The following is a 24,038-nucleotide window of genomic DNA, read 5'->3' on the forward strand; positions in this document are numbered from 1 at the left end:
TTAACTAGACGACTAAACTAACAGAAAAATTTTATTCAGGGTGATTTCCAAGCTCGTCAACCTTTATAAATGAAATGAGTGGAGGTTATCGAATCAAACATCCGAGTTCAAAAGGCTTAAAATTAACTTATGCTTTTTGATCAAAGAAATTGTTATAAATTTGATACCTATTGAATTTACCTCGATTCCGACTGTTTGAAACAGCTTTGTGGTTGTATAAAGATGGATTAAGTTCATAGCAAAAAATATTTGGGTATTGTTACTGACAAGTACTTGAAAAGGAATAATCATATAACTGGAATTTCAAAGATTCTCATGTACTAAACTTTCAAACTGTTCTACATTAGAAATTAGTGTCCTGAAACTTTCCAAGTAGCCTTTAATGGAGCCCTAGTAGGGTCTAGTTGGGTTACAGGCTGGTCTGCTGGGGAGCATCTTATAAAAACTCCTTGAAGCCGAAACTGGGAAAGAAATCTTCACTTAATTTACTAACTACGGCAAAAATATCAAAATCCATAACCACTTAGCGTTGATGGCATCAATCAATAGAAATTTAAAACTTTTTGTTACTATGTTGTTCATTAATCGATACATTCATGGCACCCACCACTTAAAGTGGAGGAACAGTTCCTGGCAGCAATTCTAGTTGTGCCAAGTAAGTTGCTCGTTCAACGGAAAAGCCAAGCGTGATGCGGTTAAAATGCAGGTGGCATCATATTTTCAAGTTGGAAATGTGAACGAAGCCTTCCGGAAGAATGTTTTATTCGGTGATGCTGAAGGGCAGGCCGATCGCTTTTCCAGGCATACGTTAGATAGAGAAGTCGATGCCAACTTCTACAATTCCACTCATCAAGACGGTATCCTTCTCCTTGAGCGCTGAGGAAAGTAAACGAACCCACTAAATAAATTATTACCGATAGAATGAATTGCGAGGAGCATCACATGATAACTTCCTAGCATACGCAATTTGCAGAAAAAACTTAGCATTCAAGTGACAGGATGCATCAAGTTGTTCTGAGTTTCTTTTTCATATCGTCGGTTACGGTTATAGTTTACGTAGCAGTAATATTTCAATGGTGACACTTCTACTTTTGATTTGTTAAAATTAATAAAATAATTTAAACAAAGGATACATTTGATTGGCACATCAGGAGGGGGAGTGGCCGCACCTTAGTAATTTCTGCAAAAATTGAAATGATGGTAATCCTGAATAAATGGCTCTTAAACAACATTTTTACAACACCTCACCAAAATATGTTTAAAAATAATTGATGAATATCTATAAAACATTGTCAATAATTTCTGGAAAAATTAAAAATGATGGTAATCCCTAATATGGATCTCTAATGAAAATATTTATTTCACCACGTTAACAAACAACGTTTAAAAATAATTTCTTAATACCTAAAAGCCATTTGTCTCCACATGGCAGACCTCAGACACATTATCACTAATAGGCACTCTCTACCACTAAGGTGAAAACCCTCAGTCCCTCAAAACAATGACCTGAATCCATCCGCACCTGTCGTGTAGGTTTGGTGAGATTTAAAGTTGTCTCTCCATCTTACGAAATTTTTGGGTGGTTTCGGGGTTCAACAGGACCAAACATCAATGAAATCCAAGCCACAATAACTTCGCCCTTTACCGTGAAATCTAGCGATGACTTAGAGCTTATTTAATGATTATGATTATGGTTTTGAGTGCGAATTGACAACAAATTCTCGGCATATGCAAGCCGCTGACCACCTAAGCACCCCCGAGGGAAATTCCGGGCTACGTGCCTGTTGGCTCGTCAGCTCACGTCGCGCTGTGGGGTTTCCATGGGTTGAGGCAGGAGAGTTGAGGGTAAACTGGGGTCCTTGATGGACCGCAGGGGTCTAACGCCTACCGCCATTGAAAATCGGCAAAATCACCACAGTAAACAAAGAACCCTAGATAGCGTAGTGGAATGTGCAGCTGCTTTGAAAGCCAAATATCCGTTGTTCGATTCCCGATTCAGGGTAATTTTTTCGCGTGGCAAATAATGTGAATAATCAAGAAAGAGTGTCAAATTTTACGCATTTGACCAAGACTCACAGGCGGATTTAAAGGGGGATTCAAGCGTCTGGGGGGCACGTGCCCTCCCCAGACGCTTGAAAAATAGGCAAGATTTTTAAGACAGTTATCAATGCGTTCGTTTTGTTTTGTGTATTATAGAGCCTCTATCATTTAACACCTGAGCACAAATCAAGAATGCAGATTTTCCGGTCATTGGTCATTACCTTATACCTATGCGCTCGAAAAAATAGCACCGCCCAAGTAGAATGGGACTCAAAACTGCCGTTATTATATATGTAACTTATTAATATTTCCATATTAATAACTTTCATATTAAAATAAAGAGAACGTTTCGTAAAGAAATTGTTGTATGTAGTTTTTAATCTCAAATATGATAAGACCATTTGCTTGCCAGACCCTTGTGCCACCCCCAGAAATAAATCTTGGTTTCGCCCTTGCCATGACTGAAATGAAAAAATCCTAAATCAAGTGATCCCTACCCAGTGGCATTGCCAGAGGGAAAAGGGGGCACGCGACCCCCAAACCAATTAATTTTAATGGAAAAATATTAACCTAATTAAAGAAAATTTATTCTACTCCAACAATACGTTTTAGCAAAACATCATCCCGAAGACCCACCAATTGTATAATTTTAAGTGCTAAAATAGGGTTAAATGTGATTTCAAGGGGATAAAAATGTTCACGTTATCCCCTGAAGAGGATTCCACCTACTTGATCCATCGGGTCGTGACCCCCCCCAACACATCGTCCTGGCTACGCCCCTGTTCCTACCCCTCTCTCTCCGACCTTTACCTATTGGAAAAAAATGCTGACTGGCTGCTTCTGACGTTTGAGTTTGCTTGTATGTAGTTCATTTCGCTTGAAAAATTCATTTTCCTTGAATTTAACTCAGAAGAAGAAAATGGTCCCACCAGCATCTGATATTGTTGATACTTTTGATTCCAAATATTTTAAGGAGGGCTGGACGGAAATTCCAGATGAATGTCTTGTTTCGTAACCCTAACCTCGAGGTACTCATGCTAAAATCCTTATTTCAGTCAAAGCATTTATTACTCTAGTCTATGAATTATCCACGAGAATGTAATAGAGAGTGATGTATGGTTATTAGAAAAATGGAATTCTTCAGAAGAGATAATATTTCGGAGAATAGGGAAGTGCACTAGTGTTTCAAATGCACCAAACACATTTTTTAAATTAGAGTTCAGAATAACATAATGTCGTAAAACCACAGTTTAAATCCTAATAGTGAATACTTGATTCGAGATGACCGTCTGAAATATGGAAAAATTCAAAGGCCGCGAAAACGGGTGTCCATGTTGAATATTGGCCGTGACGTCACAAGGCAGTAGCAGAAGGCAGCTTCTACACCGTTTAGTTCTACCACTATTATTGCATAGAAAAATCACAGAATTTGAGGGTATCCGTTTTTTGCTGTCATAAAATATCTTCAGATTATATATGTGGCTGCTTCTCTTTTGAGTAAACGACTTCATCATTGCGTAATATATTAATATTCATTTACGTGTCAACTTCAAGTTTGGAAAGAGTAGTACGAATAGCACATTGAATCTTTAATGAATGCATGATGGCATTTATTTTTCGCTGGGTATATTTTTGCACAATGCCGTTTATCATGCCAAAACTTTTTTTGTAAGAACCGAGTCAAACTAATAAACCTATTTCAGACGTTTGCTGCAAGACTTATTCGTTGCGTATGTATTCACGCCGGCCGGAACGTTCGCCCTTCGCTACTAGAATCATGGGATGTTAGCCTTATTTCCGAGCTGGCTGGTTGTTGCAATGGTTCGCTGTCCAGGATGGGTTCAAGAAAAGATAATCTTGGTTGGGAGAAGGGAAAATTCCAACGATTTATAAATGGTATACCAAACTTTGATGTATTTATGGTTACTGAATTTTTTAATAAGGAGGACAGGTTCAACGCTCCATAGAAATGCGAGACGTTAAGGCTAACAAGGGGTGACCGCGTACCTTGCTGCATCTTTTTCAATTAGGGCGTTAGTTAGGCGGTAATTAATTAATTTTCATGCGTTACTTTTTACAAGTTATAGATATAAATCCTAAATATCCACAATTTCCCAATGGGTCGGTTGGGGTAGTGGTAGAGTGCACGAATCTAAGGAAAGATGTTACCGGAAGGACCGTGGTTCAAATCTACGTCTTGGCATCATTTTTTGTTGCCTTCATTGTGATCATACGGAGTCTAGTTTATCATTAATTATAATTGCAGCAATCATTGACATGAGACAATTTTTTTATCGTCATTATGGCGTTTAGGTATTTTAGCAGTGTCATTACAAACGCCGAGATACGATGACTACAAGGGTTGGTGTGCGCTAAATGTTAATTTTTTCTTTGCTTATACTGACCAACTTCCACATTAAAAATGAAAACCACTCTTGCAAGAGCACATACCATTAAAGGCTCGCGGCAAGCAACAATATGCGTACAGGCATAATTAATAAGAACACAAAGCGAATATAAAATGCCATATATCTCGAACACTTGTAATTCACATTACTCCAAAGGGAGTTTACTTACTCAGTACATACCTCAGTACCTTGTACTCAGTACCTACCAGTTTACCTCAGTAGCAGTGCTAAAAGAACCATTCTGAAATATAATTTCAACTAACAAATAGGATGAAATAAAAGTTGATAACCCTGGACCGGGCGCGCTGGCGTATAAAATACGTCAATCTTTGAAAACCAAGGATTTCGACATTGTACGTACATTCTGGGCTATAATGGTCTCGTGCATTCTTACAATGTACTTTGACTGCCTATATTGCGAGTTTTCAAAGTTCGAGGTATTGTAGCTAATTTTTTAGATCAGCAAGATGAACCCGTCACCAGTGGAGTACAAATTACGCCGCGCGACCTGCCGTGTACCTTTATATCTGTATCACCTATAAATGTAGTAATTTCAACAAATAAAGATTAACTTTAACAAAAATCGTTTGTTATCATATATGCACATATCATGGGCAAAGTACGCATTTTGCCCGGTCGTGTAAAAAAACAGTCGCGCCATAATTCTTTAACCAAACCACTTTCAGTTTATAAATTACGTAGGTCTACGCGGAAGATGCTATATTTTGACTCAACACACTTTCTGATGTGACTGAGGTACCTATTAAGTAAATTATTATAATATAAATATCAATTTGATCTTAAAATACCTTCAAATGATCTTCAAAACAGAATATCATCGATAGGTAAGAGTCAGGAGCAGCCTTGAACCATTTATTCCGTATAGCTTGTGCTTAAGGCACGGGAATGAATATCTTCCCCAAGGTTTTTGTTTCGACGTCGAGATGAAATTTGGAACAAAAAATCATTTATAATTCTATTTTTAATTCATGTTTTCGGTACTAGACGACATTTTTAGGAAGCAAACTCCACCGATTCCCGGAAACTCTCGCCGCGCTAAAGAAGGCGACGGAATACAGCGATACTCCACTGGTGACTACTGCCTTGTGACGTCACATCTCAATCAAGATGGAGGCACTGTGTTTCAGCGCAACATGAAATTTTCCGACTTTCAAAACGTTTTAAAGTGCATACCCCAGATGCAGAAAATAAAAGTGACTATACTAATGTTTCTTTTTTAGGCTAAACTTTCAAATTCAGCAATAAAAAAAAATTAGTGCACTTCCCTATCATAGGTTCCCGTAGAGGATTTTCTAAACTTTGTACGTGCCGACACATTGAAATCATCTTTATTAGTCGGGTTTGATTGCATTAAACATATCATTTGAAGGATGATGGTAATGGGTGATACTCCTTCATTACATGAATAGAAGAGTTAAATCAGCAATCCAAATGGAAAGAGATTTTTTTTCACGGCTGGTTCCGCCGGGAGGCAGTGATTCCTCAGATCGCTTTGAAACCGTGTAAATGTAAATAAAACATTTTGCCAAGCAAAATTTCATGACTTATTCTTTTGTCCCTGATACGCGAATTCGATTTACTAGGACGGAAAGATTGCTTCTAGGAAGCGCAGTGCTTTTAGGCGACCTCAAAGAGCTGACGCACGATTAATGTTATGCACCACTGACATTAATTATCCATGATATACCACGTCATTTTATTCAATCGGAATATGACTCTGAATAATTGGTGGTTATTGAGTTCATATAAGTCGCTGATTTATGTTCATCAATGAATGATTTGGGATTCATGATTGCGGGTAACAGTTTATTCTTCATATCTTCCAAGCATAGTGCCATCAATATCACAGATCGTTCAACTCTAGCAATAGATAAAGATTTTCACTGTCATTGAATAAGGGTTCCCGAGTTTGAATTACCTTCAGGAGGACTAATTTCTTTTAGAATTTTATTTAGATTTCATCGAAAAGTAAGAGTTTTTATCGTTATCTAGCATTTTTAACTACATCTCTCATGCATGTAAACAAATATTGATTTTCAAGTAAAAATTAAAATTATTCACCATATAAAAAATGTACAAAGCCTTGCAGTTACAGAAATATAAAAACAAACGTAGCCTCGCATTCTTTAATCCGCTATCATACTATCTACAATTAACCTAAAAAAAAGAGCATTTAAATGTTGAAAACATAATCGAGTGAGCAAGAAATCAAAGGGACGTGGTCGTATAAATTATAGCTGTCAGATCGAATTTCCCATGATAAAATGTAACCACTTACCAATTTTTAGTAGAATGTATTTTTTCATGAAGACCTGAACACTAACCGAAGACTAACTTTTCATCTGGTTTCTTATCCCGCGTATTACTGTCTTCGATGCCTTCAGTTTAGAAACCCAAAAACATTTAGTTCGAAGCACCGCTTTCACCGAGACCACGATGGTTAGATTTATCCGAGAACCGTTACTGAGAGACAAAAACATCCTCTGCTGTTAAAGTATAATATTTTCAAGAATACCATCACAATAAATTAATTCCTAAAAGTCATTGCCCATTTAAAATAGCATGGCCTTTGATAGCGATTGCCTTGTACACGACGTGAGCACTTCTCGTGCACCCCAACTTATGTGCGCCCTAGATGGTCCAATTAAAACCATCCCATGTACACACGCAGAAAGAAGGATGACACACACTGGCCGTTAAGGATCTGAGTGCAGCGTCGGGAAAAATATCTCGAATCATCCGAGATTCCGCTTGTCTTCTCCTTTTAAGGCATTGGTTCTATATGACCATACTCATACACTTAAGGGCATAAGCTTTTTTTTCCTTCACCTTTAGGTGTCAGCGAAAAGAGGGCAGGAACGATAACCGACTGGTTTTCATGCTCTAACCAAATACGCTGCCAGAATTTGGGATTCGACCCAGTTAAGCCGTTACATAAACCGAAAAAGTGAGATAGTTGACCTTGATAAATGAAAAGCACACTGATCATAGTAAAAGTACACATGGCACGGAAGCCCTCAGTGCCACCTGCGGAACGATGAACTTAGACCGGACTTCATAGAGAGAAATATATTTAGAGGATGTTGAACTGTCTTACATGACGAATATTTACCGTCACACTAAATAGTAGTAAATGTAGGTTATATGTTAGTAAATAGGGTATAGGTTATAGTAAATGTAGGAAAATAGGTTAGTAGTAAACGCCACAGTTCATAGCAGAGGTATCAAGTTCACGACTTAACACGTGGAACAGGTTATGTCCCAGATTTACCGATGGTCATAGTTTTGAAAGACTACATTACTCATGACACGACAGCTTTGGAGAACACTATCTGGGAACTAATTGTAAGTCTAAAAAGAGTGAGTTAATGTAGAGACGAAACTGTTTCCTGACCACCACAATCGATAAATAATTAATTTATATAGAATTTAATTAGTCAGGGTCAAAGTTTACCCGTCAACCTTTCATCTCCCTCTTTGCCTGTTTCTTTTTAACCTTTTTGTAAATCTCCCGTAGACCCTCATAAGCATAATCCTTCCTCGTCCGCGTCTTAATCCGCACCCTTCGACGGGGACTTGGATCGGCCTCGACGGCGGGAAGGGAAACGCCCTAACATGATGGCGTGCGATACAATTTGCAAATATATTCTTTGAAATTTACAAGGTTTTTCTCATCGACATAAAATGGAATATCCCGTAACTCATCGAGCGCCTCTGGGAATGCACCTGTCAAACGTGGCAAAGTTGCCGAGTAGACATCGAATGAGGGCCCAGGGGGGGCACTTTGAAGGATACCACACACCGGGGCCAGGACCGATTATTCAATTTAAACGCCCGATCACCCGGGGAGGAGAATGGATCGGAAAGAAGAAAGGAGGGAGGCGCCGTAGGACGATAGGAGACCGTCGACGCATCCAGGGAGAGGATAGGGATGGAAGGTAGCAGTCGCGAACTATGGGGGGGATGAGGGGTATAGATTTCCCCCCCCCCCAAAGCCTCAGAGAAACAATAAAATATTTAAAGATACTGTCTAGTTTTGACTTATAATAACTGCACCTGCTTTCAGTTAAATTTTAAGTGACAAAGCGATGTAAAATGTGTTTCGGGCGTGTCATTTTTCAAAAAATTTCCCGGTCCCCCCGTTGCCTATGTGGGGGGGGGGGGTCGCCACCTCAGGCCATTCCATTCCCCCCCCCCCCCCCCAAAGCATATTCCCAGTTACGCCACTGGAAGGTAGGAGTTAGGGCACAGCCACCTAGAGAGAAGGTCTGTTCACAGGCGTGTGACGTCACTCATTGTAGTGCTACCGCCAGAGAGAACATGGCAGAATGAAAGTAGTCGTGGTGCAGTCTGCGACGGTGGTTTAGCCGCCGTAATGAAAATATAATTGATACCTAATTTACTCAGTCAAGAAGAAAATAGTCAGCGGGTTCCGAGAAAATACTGGCACGCCTAAAAAAAGTATTTTTCTGTCTGAAGTTTTTCGTTAATATTGCGTCTAATCCACGTACCATATAACTTCACCGTTCTCTAGAAAAAAATATTTATAACCGATTCATAAATTGTCGTTGTGAACTAGAAGTACTAGAAAACAAGATTAAAATCTGAAATAACTATCTGGAAAAGGCTCTTTGCGTCCAAAGAGAATTTATTCTTTAACACAAAAGCGTCGAAGAAATTCGATAGCATTAAGTGGTGATGTCAAGTATTTGATTAAACCTGGTTGCATTCCATATACTTTCCTTGGATAAATAGTATCTTTCTGGCAGATTAAAAAGGTGTTCACACAAGGTCCCAAATGGATCTATTAATTAAGAGTGAATTCTTATTTTGACACTGAATTAGATATGCCCATGGGCTATGAAAATCTTACCCTAGAGCCTGACGAAATAAGATTTTCAATGATAGTTACTTGTGAAATATAAGATCGTTGACACATCTGCCTTTATTACGCTCGAATACATCAAAATGCAAGCCAAAATATACGTATAGTCCAGCCTCGGCTAATAAAACGTACCCGTCCCAGGCGCTTTAGTATTTGAAAAATTATTTGGGATGAGCAAAAGTTTCAATGTCACTTCAGTAGATGCATCAATCTAATAAAAAATCTGAAAGTCCTGCCAAATCATCAGCATAAACATTTGTATAAAGAACACGACATCTCTGAAATCACACCTCAGATCTTACTTAACATGAATGAAGTAATCACCACAAGGAATTTTGGTGGCAAGAAGGAAAAAAACACAGAAATAAAATTCAAATATTTTGTATTTTCATTAGTCAATCACAAAAATACCTGCAATTTTCTGTTGTTACCATGAACTAATTTGGTGAAAAAAATACTGGTATTCTCTTTTGAACAAAAATTATTTAAAAGAGCACTGGCAAAATCCACAATAACTATCTTCAATAGTTTTTTCCGACGAATGTCCATTGTCACATCATATAAAAAACAACTTATAAAAAACAAATCCACCATAGTCCTATATATCACTTCAACCACTATGTTATTCAATCTTCTAGATGATAGTTCGGTAATTATGAAGAAATGGCACCCTCCTCACCATCTGGGCACCTTTAATTCAACACAAATTATCTTCCCCATCTTCTCCGGCAAGGCCACAGATTCTTTCCTGATGTCACTCGTTGTGAAGTGAAGCTCACACCACTAAAATTAATAAATAAGAAAATACCAAATAAATTACTACGTAGTTATTTCATTCCCAATTTCAGGCATTTCTGCATGAGAAATATATCTAATGACAAGGCCAGTAAATATAGGAGATCATTATAAACCTTGATGATTTTTTATTTAAAACTAGACCATAAGTTAATTTTAGATGATGAAAGCCGGGCACAGATAAATTACGGTTCATTGCACCAATTGTAAGAGAAAAACGCACATTTTCATTCACGGTGGTTCATACACACAAATAACATACTATATACGTTTCTGACGAGACTCATGAATTTCTCATGATTTGCTTTCCATGAAATTAATCAAGTAAATATCATTGGTCTTACGAAATGATACATAAGCTGAAATTAATTTGAACTCAAGAATCCTATCAAATTTATGTGCTTTCCCCCGTAATATAGATACTACGGCAAAAATAAAAGACTGGCAGTTTTATCGAAAATACTCAAGTACATAACATATCGCGTAAATAATTCAAATTGCTTTTCAACTCTAAGTTACAAAAGTATAGTTATATAAGCAGTTTTACTGAGTTTCAGACGTATAGAACAGCAGAGGGCAAGATAAGGAAGATTATTCGTTACTATAAACTTGTCTGCTATATTATAATTCCCAGAAACTCCTTCAACCTCACGTTTACTGAACGAAATAATACAAAAAATGCAGCTAAAATACAAGAATTTCCTATTGAATTGTCGCTTCTATATTTAGATCGCCACTTTTAGTACTGTCAACATCCCTAAGCCACATCTAGCTAGAAATTACATCCAAATAATTACAGCGAGAAAGGGTACATACCTTACTGTTTTTCAAGGAGGTGAAATTGTCTCTTCTCATCCCTCGAAGACACTCCTTCTTTAACTTAGGATCTTTTGGAAAGCTAAAAACTTGAACTTCGGGGCCACTCCTGAAGTTTTCTTCGCATCCCGGCACTACACACGCGAAAGGAACTTTTAACAAAAATGCCTAAAAAAATACGTTTCTTAAGCCCAGCGAATGAAATTCAAGAATAAAGGAAACTTCACTATCCTCAGAAACTTCAATTTCCACCTAATAACACCACAAAAATCCATAAAATGTGGTAGAACGTAACGTAAATACACTCGTAAACAAACTGGTCTCCAACGGCAGCCGGAACAACAGAGCACTTCTCGTGGTGACGTCAGAGCCTCAGCCGTCGCTTGTGATCTGATCAAGGCCTTCTCTCTAGGTGGCTATGGTTAGGGACATACCCGCGTTGCCATGGTGACAACGGGGCCCACTATTAACGAAACCATTAATTAACTTACCCATGAAATTGGTAGATTTTTTCTATGAAGAGAAAAATCCAAAGATCTTTTCGTTGGTTGTGCTGAGTAGACAGTGCGATGGGCCATTATGCATGGGAATTTCGAAGGGTAAGTGGATTGTTTTGCATGCCATTTTCAGCGGTCCAGTCCAAGTTGTTCGCGGTGGAATCGAAAATCATGTCCTTTTCATTAGTGGTTGACAGAATCAGTTTTCGGGGAAGAGAGAGTTGACAGATTTTTTAGACATTATTTTATTTTTACGTCCACTTTAACTGTGTTCTCTGCGTGAAGCCTTCTGGTGGAATATGGGTCATCGTGAACAAGGAATGTGAATCTCAAGATGAAAGTAAGTGGTCACAATGTAAGTGGTGAGGAGCTGGAGCGGTTTAATTATTTTAGCACGACACACTAGAGGAAACCGGATTCAGCATTTAGGACATCAGGATGAGAAAGGCGCTGGCAAAGGTGGCATTCGTGAGTTGGACAAAAGCTGATGAAAGGATCGTTATGCAAGAGTTTAAAGAAATAGCTAGCGAGTAGTTTGATTTTGAGTGGAGCGGAAACATGGGCACTTAGGAGAAAGTACCGAGAGGAAATACTGGAGTCCTTCGCGATATGGTAGGGGACAGTGGTGGATCCAGAGAGGGTGCTCGGTGTGGGGGGCAATAGGTATCAAATTTACACAAAAAAATGGTAATTTTGGTCGGACCCCCACAACTGCTGGGAGATCACCCCCAACGCCTCCACCTTGCCCGCCCCCCTTTAGTCGCTACCTTGGATCCGGGGCTGGGTAAGGAGAAGAATGAAGGCGATGAAATGGGCGGAAGAGATGAGAAACGACGAAGTGCTAGACACGGTGAGTGAGGAATGGAAACTTCTAGATGAGATACGGAGGAGACTGAAGGTTTGAATGGAGCGAGTACTGAGCGCGGAGGGGATGCTTAATTCAGGGATGGCAATCGAAACTAAACGATATAACTGATAACTTCTGGCATTACTTTGTGCAACCTCTCCATATTGGAAATAAAGGAATAAAACTTTTTAAGGTTCACTATTATATTAATATCGGTTTCGTAACGTAGTTACACCTGAAGATGTAACTACGTTACGAAACCCGGGTCGTGCCGATATTAATATAATAGTGGACCTTACAAAGTTTTATTCCTTTATTTACAATTTCCCGAAAACAAATGAAAGTGAAAACTAGTAAAACATACATAGTTTCGTTCCCGCGAGCAAAATGTAGAGACGAAACGAAATGGATTTAAACCTGGGGAGGACAAAACTAAACCTAGGCCTTGTATTTTCGTTCCCCTCCGGGTCGAAACGAAATATTTTCGTATCGTTTCACTTGCCATCCCTGGTTTAAATCCATGTTTGAGGGGAGAATGTTTGGTAAACGACGGAAGGGAAGTAGAGGAGTCGGATTGATTAATATAATCAAAGTGAGTAGGCCTTGTTGTGAATTGAAGAGGGAATTCCATATTGGAAGGGGAGAAAGGCTCAGCTAACTCGCAAAACGCGCCACGTAGCGGTGATGGTCGAAATTAAATGGAAATTGTTCTATCGAGTTTTAATCGCTCACTCTCTCGCCCTACTCTTTGATTCCGCCATGCGATCGATTGTAAAGAATTAAAAATCATCCGTTACCATTCTCCAATACCAGGTGTATGATACTTATTAGATTTAGCATATTTCTTCCTTGTTTAAACGTTAATTTTCTAGCTCTGACGTCTATTTCCGTCCGTCCTTTTTGCACACCTAGATAAATTAACTCTTTACGGTAATGGTTCATCATAAATCGTCCTCTATTCCCAGTGCAGTTCTTTCCTTTGTGTTTCCAAGCATTTCTTTTTTATGGTTTATCCACCTTTTGTTTTTCACTTCAAAAATTTGGCAAAGCTTCCTCTGCCGAATACAGTGCGGCAATACATTAAATTACTATGTTGGGTGAGATTAAAAATGAATTCTTATCTTACCGTTTATGATGGTCTCAACAGCTACCATACGTTGACGGAGTTTTGTGGCATACCTACTACCGCGCCATTGGTGATAATAATTATGATTCTTGGTTTGTATGCTCAAGGTTTTCTCCATCGTCGGATATGAATTTAAGAGGGAATTTTTACATGAAAGGCATGATTTCATAAAGCATCATAACATTAAGAGGTATATTATTTCAGGCTACCATTTACCACTTGTTGACTTATCTTTCCCATTCAAGGCTTGATTAGTAATTTTTGAATTATGTGAGGAATACATAGGTTGGTAGGTCGTTGAAAATATAGTTCAGATGATTTAAAAGCATAAGGTTACGTAGTTATTTCTCATTATTATGCTGTACTGAGGCTATTATTTGAAACTATCCACATACAAGGACATTGCATAGGGGAAGATAGGCAGATAAAGCTGCACAATATTCCAACCTATCTACCATGAGCAGGAAGAAACCTAGAGAAGGTAAATTCTATTTCAGATCTATGGAATAAACACACTACTACTACTACACAACACGAGTTATTTTATAAAGGCGACGATTTACGTTCAATTCCGCACTCTTTGGCCACCTGCAGTTAATCCCAGGGAAAACTTATACCTCGTTCACACAGCGTTGATCGTGACGCAAGTCCGCCTCTCCGTAAGTGTGCAGACCAAAATCCACAAAAACGTGTGAACTTGTACAAAGTTCCTTACCTGGTCATTTACGATGGTAAGGGCCGTCGTCCTAATCAAAACAGGGAAAAGTGACTGTAGATACTCATTTCGACGGCAACATTGAATGAATGAAGCATATTTATTCGAATAATATAAACCCTAGGGTATGCAGTTCAAGTAAGATGGAGAAAGGAAAGAACTATACATATATACGAGGAGGCAGATTAATTATTACCAGATTAATTATTGCTCCAGATTAATAACCTGCCTCTGACTGCATCCCAGTTTCTTCCTTAATGTCAATTACGTAAGGAAAGAGTCTTAATTTCCCGTTGATTATGTTTATTATCCTCAATAAGGAACACTATTTAAGAATTATTACACAGAGAGTTTTCTAGCTTGAGGAATACGGCTGGAAAATTTTTTAATTTGGTATATTTTATCTTGAATACCGTATTTGCAATTGCTGCAAGTAGCATCTGCGTAGTTTTTTTTATAATTAATTTTTAATGTGTACCTTTTTTTCACCAGCACTGAATACGCGTAGTTGCAAGTCACGCATATTTGTCTCATATTTGGTGTCACTAACAATTACTTTTAATATTATTTCGGCATTTTTTTCATAAGAAACATTGTATTTTTAAAAACCAACACGACATTGTGACTATGAACATATTTCCGTAAATCTGTTAAATTATGTGACGCAAAATCGTTTTCATTCACGGTACGAATGAAACGTCGAAAGCCACAAATGACAACACTAAATCACTATACTAATGTTAATGCATGAGGCTAGATGTTATCACGCCGTAATATTGATTATAGAACTTGTGTGGGATTAGAGCGATTTATAACGTCAATTTCTCATGTAACGATGACATCTTTCGAGTTTGTGCAACTTTGACTTGTTATATATACCACCGTTGCGATCATATAATATGCGGACTCAAAATACAGGTTTAGTGTTGATTAATGGTATGCTGCTGGAAGTGAGATATCTTCCGTGTTATAGTACAATTTATGCTATTTCGTGATGAATACTAGCATAATAGGTAAATACGCTAACAAAGTCCGAAATTCGAAACACGAAAGTCAGTAGTAACAAATACCATATGGAAAAGTTAGCAACTTGCTGACTGCTGTGAGGACAGGTAAACTGTTCAGATACAGATCGGTGTATACAGCTGCGATGCTTTCAATGGCAATGTTGCTAGTATCCCGCGATTATCTCTCTGTGTTGATGTAACTTCAGTAATAGATATTGGATGAGAGAGACAATTTTACTTTCGACTTGTAAAAATTTGGCACTCGCATTTCACTTCGTTCGGAAAAAACGCATTACGATGATATTATTTTTCATATATTACTTTAAAATCAATATCTGTAGTTTCTATAATGCTCAAGTTGATTCATACAAGCTAAATTGATAGGTGTTAAAAGATAGCAAAATTGTAGGAGTTTTAAAGTATGTTTGTATGCAGTGGCTGGTAAATCAACGTACGTAATCGTAATCAACGTACGTAATCGTAATCAACGTACGTTTAAGTAATCGAATCTTTAATTTAAGACGAATGCAATTCACGAAACAAAAAAGAGCGCTTGTTTCCAAGGCAACGATATTGAATACATAATGAATATTCGAAAATCTTGACATAAAGTTTATGGCTAATTGAATATTTCATTCGTGGTGGATTGTCATAACAGCCATGCGCGCTCACTATTTCGCAATTTTTTTCATAAAATAATATTGTGGTAAACTTATCAATGCTGGTGAAACTCATCTCCTAACACCAGTGGTAACCATTTAAGCTACGCGCTCCAATGCGTTGTCCTAAAAATATTAAGAAAGAATATGCGGATAGAGTCTTCTTCCAAAAGGCACATCTCCGTGAGTAACTAGAATTATTATTTATCATAAATAATGACAATAAGTGTAAGGGCATGGTTGAGTTGTCCTGACAATCATTATTTCCAGTGAGGTGGAGTTTCCTTTGACTCTCAGTTCCTATGCCTCCTAAGTTCAGTTTTATCAACGATTGGTCTCCAATGTTAGCAGTCACTTAGATTTGAGTCCAAGCGAAGGCACACGTCGAGACCGCGTTTTCAAGGATCTTTACGCAAAGATCTTCTAAGCCACCTCATATTCCATGCTGAAAGGGGGTTTATTTTATTATAATGAAAGGTGCTATGAAATTATTGAGTTATGAGAGGTGTGTAATTAGATCCAGGTTTATTTCAGTACAAGTTAATCATCTCCTTAGTAAGCATCGAATCCTGAGACCCTGGTTTTATTTTGCGGACAAGGTATCCTTTTGCTGAACTAGAATTCAAAGCGGAAGGGAAACGGGCAGATTTAGGGGTGGGAGTCATATAGGTCAGGATCCCCTACCAAATGTTATCAAATTTTTTAAAACTTTTTATTAGTTTAATAGTTTTTGTATCCATAAAAAGGAGTAAAGGGAGTGTATATGCAAATGCATGTCTACAAGTCCCAAACGTGAGAGAAGTTTGAGCTGTATTTATCCTAGAGCGTAGCACTCCCTGCAAAAATTTTACACGGGAGAACCCACTCTCTCTCCCGGGGGGTATTCTATACTCCCCGGGCCATGATCATGATCTTTCCCCCTAATTTAAAGCTGAATCCGCCTCTGGGGAAACATGCATGCGAGATTCCTTCTAAAACCACACTTACGGGTATAATACATGCGCTTGTTATGTCATTGCTAATATTTGTGACAGATAGTTTCACGGTGGCCGTTACAGGCTTAAAAATGCTAATCTAAGTTCCTTAGCAACAAATTTGGCTATTAATACTTTGAATGTGTCACTAAGATGAGGTGTCAGAGTTTTGGATTCAGTTTCGACATGTTTGCATCATGAGGGAGCAAAATACGTCGCCGTAACCGACTCGCACTTGAAGAAATGGGAACTTAATGGGAAAATTTCAGCTGGTAAGTTAACAATAATCGTAGAAAAAATACTTTCATAACAAAACTAACGCGTATCGTTAATGAGGACCGTACTGAAACCGCTCTTGGCTGAATTATTGAATAATTTTATCATAGATTTCTATTTCTGATTATAAGTAACACTTAGGGTTCCTCACCTTGACTAGAAAAGACGTCAACAATCTGCAAATGATGGGAATCTTTGACCCAATATTAATGGAGACACTGAACCATGAATCTGCGATATCTTTACAACTGGAAGAAGTCACAATAAATTATGTTAATGGTGATTTGGGAATTCAGTCAACCAGAAATTCTAACCTTGGTGTCATCCGTCCAACGTAGCACGATGGTGTCACAGCCTGTACGAATTACGTGCCGCCGAAGTGGAAGACGTCACGATAAATCATGTTAATGGAGATTTGGGAATTCAGTCAATCAGAAATTCTAACCCTAGTGTATTCGGTCCAACACGACACGACGGTGTCACAGCCTATAAAGATTACGTGCCGCCGAACCCCTTGTTTGCAGAAAAACGCCTTAAAATATTTGGATTGACGTCACAAGCATCAGTATCGCTACTACCACATCGAGGAAATTGCCTGGAAGAAAAAAGTAGAATTCAAAGATAGATAGCACTGATATCCGATCTGGTTGTCAATATAGAGCTAGTACAGGTAAGGGCGATAGTTATTTGCCCATGAACCTATTTTATCTACAAGCTGTTCTTTTTAACCGCTCACGCCACAGAATCCAATAGTAGGACGAGAGACAGGGCAATTAAATCTTAAAACAAATTTCCATGCAATCTCGTTTTAAAACATTATCGCCTATAATACAAGGATAGGTGGCAGCTGTCTAATACTACCACTCAGTATAGTAATGGATATAGTTTCTGATTCCTCCTCAAAAAATATGGACTACCGTAGAAATCGGCATACGGAGCAGCGTCCCAGCCTTTGAAATCCCCAAAGAAAATGCTCCATCGCACTGTCTACTCAGTAGCGTCTTTTTTCCAATAAATCCTTTGCAATCCTTAACTTCCTTATTTTTAATCGTAGAGAGTCAATAAAAATAGACTCGATTAAGTCGCGAGATGGTCAATTTGATGGCGATGAGAAAAAACTCGCATTTGCAAAGTTTACAAATTTGCGAATTGTATTGCACGATATCAGCTTCGGGCGTTAGCCCTCCCGCCGTGGAGGCATGCTAATTGTGAGTCCCTGTCGAAGGGTGAGGAAACTCTAGGCATCAGCGGCTTCACGCACTCTCCCATACTGAGCGATTAGTTTTCATGCAGGCCGTCGAGCGCTAGCATTACATTCGCCCGACTGTCACCGGCGTGAAACCTGGGTTGACATGGCTGTGAGGTAACCTGATGAGCTATATTTCTAAACTTCTGAAATCCGTAGTTCATACATGCTCTCAATGATGCGTACTTCAGTTTTTAAGAATAAAATTTAGCACTATTCGCGAAGACAGTGAAGCATCTTTCGTAAAAGGTCAGAAAATAACATGATGGTGCGAGCGAGGGAGGATCCCGCTAATGAGAATCTGCAGGAGACTACCTGAATCTAACGCCATTACCGCTCAAATGCTCCAACTAACCAAAAATTCAAAATAAATCAACGAGCGAGCCCATCAGAGGTGGCAGAGAAAATAGGCATGATCTTTATCAGTGGCGGATCTAAGGGGACTTTAGCCTCCCCCTTGGGTATCCAATTTGCACAAGATAGAATGGTAATTTTTTTCGGACCACCAATACTGCTGGGAGATTACCTCCACTTAGCCCCACCCTTGTCCATATCCTGGGTCCGCCACTGATCTGTATCTCCGTGGGATGTTCGGATGCTGTGCTGCGGACGTGATACGCAGCAGGCAGTCTTCGGCAGCGGCAGCTCTCTTTGATGCCCACAACTCCTACCGCCTCACCCATCGCCAACTCCTCTTCTTAATGGCGCGTCAGTAGCGTCACTTGCCCGGCGTCCACCTCCCAATTAGACACGTCAAGGAGCGGCGCCAGTGGATCCAAAGACCCACCCTCGCACCATCACCCTACCCCCCGCAACCCTCCCTCCCTTCTCCCCAACCGTTTTCTCCCCTTCCTCTACCCAAACCCATCCCACATCCAATCGCTTCCTCCCTCGCCACCTAATCGGCCATTCCCAAGTTGTTAACGGCCGGGCACCATACGCAGACTTGCTCTTGAAGTACCCAAACCGGTCAAGCAACCTTCAATTTAAACCTCGTAACCATATTTATTTTTGCGTGACGATCTGATAACTCATAACTCTTCGGGTGGCTCTTAAAAAAATGTAAAAAAAATCACCCTCTAACAACTCACGCATTGATGGATAAACTCGAATACGAAACTCCTTTCAGCTTCAATGAAATCTTCAAACTGGTGCGAGTGACGCTTGGTTACGAGGAACATACGAGATGGTATCCAGTACACCTCTATAACTTAAGACGCGTGTGCACCAGGCTGATAAATGGGAAATTCACTAGCTGTTATGAGAGTTTAAAATGAAAACAAGTTGCGAAAAAGGTATTAAAAGCCAATATGCATATTGCGAAGAGACATACAGATTTATTGCCCCACGAAGAACGATGATTTTCGATTTAATATACAATCCACAGACAGGGAGCGTGGGGAAAGAAATTTCACGAAAGGATATATGAGACATAAAATTTATACCGATTTATTGGTATTGAATGATTAGAGCGGGCTTTTTAGCCCGCCAATTGGAAGTGTTCCGCGAAGTAATGAAAAATGAGGAAACATGCCATTTGCTAATCGAATCGTGGGATAATGAAACTTGACTTCAGTTTATTGTCACGCTGACTGGTTATTACAATGACCGATAACTGTCATTTGTCACTTAAATGGGGAAGTTGATGAGCAGTTAAGGGTATATAAAATAAGGTTCACGATTGAGAAACCTGGTGTCATTATTTGATTGAGTGATTAATAGACTGCTCGGTGAGTCGATCGACAATTGACGCGTCGGATGAAGTGCTTGTGAAGTGAAGTGATGAAGTCGGATGAGGTATTTCTTATAAGGGAACGGAGAAAAGATGCAGACCGTCAATACTGGACTGCGTCCGCTGGAAATGAAAGGTGCAAAAGAGATGACAGTTCAAGGGGCCACCAAAAAAACGTACGGAGGACGGTGATTTCAAGGGATACTTTTGTCAATACCAAATACAGATCAAATTCCCGAGAAAAACGCGGAATAAAAATGCGTCTCTCTCGGGAAAAACCGTTGAAGTAAAAATACGTATGCTGGATATAATAATACGAAGCCGTTGTTCTTGCTACCACTCAAAGTGACTGATTCACATCCTATCTTAGCATGGCCGTCATCACTGGTCAGCAATCCTTCACTCCTTTCACCTATCAGCTAGTATTTTCACACCAATATATTTACGGTACATATTGCTTATCCTTCCTTACCTGCTTCATACATTTTTTTCGTTTTTCCGTTCCTGCAATCTACTTTACCTCTACGATTGTGTACATCAGTCCATCATATCTCAAAATATGACCTAAAATTATGTTGTCTTCTTATTAAGGTTTTCATGAGGCTTCTCTTCCCTCCTACCCCTCTTAAGACTTCCTCATTACTAAATCGGTATTTCCATTTGATCCCCATCATTCTTCTGCAGCGCCACATTCCGAAGGCCTCTACCCTTGATGCGGCTGTCATTTCCCATCTACATCTATCTAGATCTACATAATACCTTGCGAGCCACTTCTAGGTTAGTACTTCACTTAGGTTAGTTGGCTGCACCACAAGTCATGCAATCTATTTACGAGTTCTATCGCTGCCGTTATAATCTCTTATTGATCGTGGAAAAAAGACATTCTGAATCTGTCCGTTCTACAATCTATCTCTCTTATTTTATTTATATGATCCGATCTTCCGTAGTACGTTGGCGTCCGTAAGATATGCTTAACTTCGTTAGAAAAAGACACTGCTCTTGAATTTATCTTAAAGGTTTAGTCTACTTTTCAATCTACAGAGATTCCCATCCGAGTTTATCTAAGAGGTCAGTTACACTAACAAGACTATCGTAACGACCTTTCACATACCTGGCAGCTCTTCTTTGCACCCATGCTCACTTTCATTGAGAGGCATACTCCAAATATAAGTCGTGATTGTTTCATTATTTCTATGTTTAAAATTTCCGCCGTAAGAATATCTTTCTTTTGATGGAATACCTGGGCTATTCTGCTAGTAATTACTTTCTCGCTTATCACATCGCTATTTACTTTGCTTACCAGATAGCAGAATTCATCAACCCCTATCAGTGTTTGTTTTCCCTATTTTTATTTCATTCGGAAGTCATGACTCTCCCACTGCTTACCATTATTTCGGCACCCGCTATGAACATTTTATGAAAATAAATTCAGCAAATTTAATCACATCCCACTGTTACCCTCTCTAAATAAAGCTTTCGAAGATGTTCATAACTGATTTAATTTATTTTGCAATAAACGCTGACTAAATTATTCTCGTCTTGCAGCAGACCTCAACTTTGATCTTTCTATCGAAAAGCGGTAAAAATTTAAAAGTACATACGTGGGCACTATTCAGGTTGAAACGTAATAATTATGCATATTGCGTGTAATTTTACTGCTCAATTTTTAATACAAAGAGCCCCTTGAGCAAAATATTGGAAAATATGAAAAGGAAACGTTATCAAAGGAAAGAGTGGAATATCAGGCCGCTAAATTGCGAAGATAAACAAAGTTTTATGAGACATAAAATGAGGATGATAGCAGACATAAGAAGAAAAAGTTTAAGAATTGACGACAGGTGATGGTACCAAATAAATAAAAAGAGCTCCTCGCTATCCTCAAACTCCATTCAATTCTACAGCCCCAATAAAAACCAGTCTCTTAATAATGATAATCAAAAGAGGAAACACGAGAGAAATTAAGCTGAATTTATGACTTGTAGAAATATTAACTAGAATTTTTAGCAACAAAGATTTTTAATTAATTGGAATGGAAATCAGCATAAGACAACTATTTGACTAGGTTTTGGAAGCATTCATTTGAGCTTCATCTTTTCAAATGCATGTATAAACAATCATCACAAAAAATCCAAATCCTAATTGACAAACAAGATATAAAATTCATTACAATGAGGTAGCCTCTTCAAGTACTTCCGTGATACCAATACCTTTGAAAACGCAGGTAAAAAATATCCTAGTTCCTGAATCAAATGCTTTCGTTGTAAAAAACTATTGATATCTTATTCGTTATACTCTTATAAAGTGATTTAAAACAGTGAACATGGAAAAAAAATTAGAACTTCCTCTTCTTTCGTCTCTCAATCACACAATTGCATATTTGCTGTTGCAAATTGTCACTCTACACGATTCAATTTCCACTACGCTTCATAACGTCTTCCATCTTGAGAAAAAAACACCAAAACACCTTGACACCTCCCCAGTCATGGGACATAGCTACTGTTATTTTTGGAGGGAATTGCATGTTTTCTGGTTGATTTGATGTTTACAAACAAAATAGCGATTTCTGGGAATCATGCCTGTATGCCTGTCGGTATGCTTGCTATCTGTATGAAGCTGACATTGGCCAGGAAGCACTGAAATAGTTGCAATAATGACATTTCACTTAGCCATGAGGGAAAAAATTCAAAGTTCGATGTATTGTATACATTACACCAGGACCGAATAGGACAAGGAGTTTAGTTAATTGCCATTTCCTAGCAGCCACATTACCTTACGTTAAAAATTGTATTCAGAGCCGCATGCATAACATGGTCATGTATCTTTATCATTTGAAATAATTATTTTTGTCTTGAAAAATCTTTTTCGCCCTTATTCGTTTGGTTCCATACAATTCGATAGTCACAAAAAAATCTGTCCATTCCTATCTGCCGAAAATATTTATCTACCTCTTTTTGTCCCATTTTCTCACTTAAATCCAAGCAATATGTCATAAAGTATAAATACATGCAAACGATGACGTTTAAAATAGTAAAATAAGCAGTTTTATCAATTTAGAGCAAGCAATGACAATTTCTAGACGACAACAGCTACATTGCATTCAATCTAAATACAACCTTTACATTACGTAATGTATTCTGAAGATGTTTAAGCTGACTGTAAGTCCATAACTCAGTTTAAACATCTCTAAAAATTAGGAAAGAATGATCATTTCCAGATCTTCAAACAACTTTAAGCCATAAACTCTATCCAAAAAAATTCCGGCATTTTCCGAAATACCATTTATGCGTTCTTCGGTCTGATCCGTGGAAGAATTTCAAGTGTGACGTAAGTCCAACTCTCTCCCTCTCTCTCTCTTGAGGACTGATATTTATTCTCTAGTGCTTGTGAGAGGTGGAATGATCAAAATGGCATGCTTTTTTCCTCAGAGTGTTTTGCAGAAAAAAACTTAATTATCATCCAACGCGCAGCTCGTTTGCAAAAAGTTCAATTCATAATAAGTTAGGTTCAAACAGTGAATTAACCTAAGACGAGTAAGATCGAAAAAACTAGTCCAACCGGTGGTTCTCGCTCATGTAGAGTGTGAGGTAGAGCATTTATTTGCTCGTTTTAAGCCTTAATGACTTAATCTACCAACGGATATAATGACCTTGCGCCTCCTTAATCATGTTACTAGCGGACCAACCGGCGTTGCTCGGGAACGATGGTACCCAGAGTACAGAAGTGTAGCTAGGATTTTTAAATGGAGGGGGTTTTACCAGAGATTTCGCCACGAGGATATCCTCTCCAGTGGCGCAGCGAGGGGGGGTTTGGGGGTTAAACCCCCCCCCCCCAGAGCTCAGAGAAATATTTAAGTTTTACCCATTTTAATTAATTGGATTGATATTACTAATAGAATAGTGTAAGGATATATAAAATATCCATCAGAAAGCCGTAACGCTCACCATTTTACACCGTTATCTTAAAATTCTGCAATTTATTAATCTCGTACCTACCG

General features: G+C 38.7%; 1 protein-coding gene and 1 long non-coding RNA gene across 2 annotated transcripts in view; both read right to left on the reverse strand.

Annotated features, from left to right (window-relative positions):
• LOC124171366 (tubulin-specific chaperone D) overlaps positions 1-24,038 on the reverse strand; it is a 73,159-nt gene that overhangs the window by 45,289 nt on the left and 3,832 nt on the right. The gene's annotated exons all lie outside the window — the stretch shown is intronic.
• LOC124171379 lies at positions 9,720-11,156 on the reverse strand. Its single transcript, XR_006867697.1, has 2 exons — positions 10,966-11,156; positions 9,720-10,137 (listed from the first exon to the last, which is right to left on the reverse strand). It is a non-coding gene; the product is annotated as an uncharacterized LOC124171379 (long non-coding RNA).

This window comes from Ischnura elegans, chromosome 1 (assembly GCF_921293095.1).
Source record: "Ischnura elegans chromosome 1, ioIscEleg1.1, whole genome shotgun sequence".
Lineage (NCBI taxonomy): Eukaryota > Metazoa > Arthropoda > Insecta > Odonata > Coenagrionidae > Ischnura > Ischnura elegans.